The sequence below is a fragment of the Bison bison genome, unplaced genomic scaffold (genome assembly GCF_000754665.1).
Source record: "Bison bison bison isolate TAMUID 2011002044 unplaced genomic scaffold, Bison_UMD1.0 scf7180017864228, whole genome shotgun sequence".
Taxonomy (NCBI): domain Eukaryota; kingdom Metazoa; phylum Chordata; class Mammalia; order Artiodactyla; family Bovidae; genus Bison; species Bison bison.
This window is the reverse complement of record NW_011494800.1, coordinates 406380-407134: the sequence shown is the minus strand read 5'-3', so window position 1 is coordinate 407134 and position 755 is coordinate 406380.

The following is a 755-nucleotide window of genomic DNA, read 5'->3' as shown; positions in this document are numbered from 1 at the left end:
ACGAATTGTAACACTTTCCAGTTTAAATAAAACCCTCTCACGACTACCTCGAGCTCGCTTCTGGCCTCCGCCTACCTCTCTGGCTTTAAAGCCCTGCCAACAGCCCACCCGCCGACCCCGACTCCGACCCCCACCCCCGTACACATACCTGGTTTCTCACTTCCATGCCTTTGTTCATTCTGTCCCCTCTGGAACGTCCTGTACATATCACCTAGGTAACTTTTTGGTTGTTTTGTTTTGTTTCGTTTTTAATTAAGATTTCAGCTCAGGCTCTATTCATTGATGAAGCATACTTCTTCCCTTCCCAGGCTGAGTTATGGCCACCTCTTCTTGGTTTTGTACAAGGCTTATACCTGACCTAGAGCCAGACATCCTGGAATGTGAAGTCAAGTGGGCCTTAGAAAGCATCACTATGAACAAACCTAGTGGAGGTGATGGAATTCCAGTTAAGCTATTCTAAATCCTGAAAGATGATGCTGTGAAAGTGCTGCACTCAATATGCCAGCAAATTTGGAAAACTCAGCAGTGGCCACAGGACTGGAAAAGGTCAGTTTTCATTCCAATCCCAAAGAAAGGCAATGCCAAAGAAGGCTCAAACTACCACACAATTGCACTCATCTCACACGCTAGTAAAGTAATGCTCAAAATTGTCCAAGCCAGGCTTCAGCAATATGTGAACCGTGAACTTCCTGATGTTCAAGCTGGTTTTAGAAAAGGCAGAGGAACCAGAGATCAAATTGCCAACATCCGCTGGA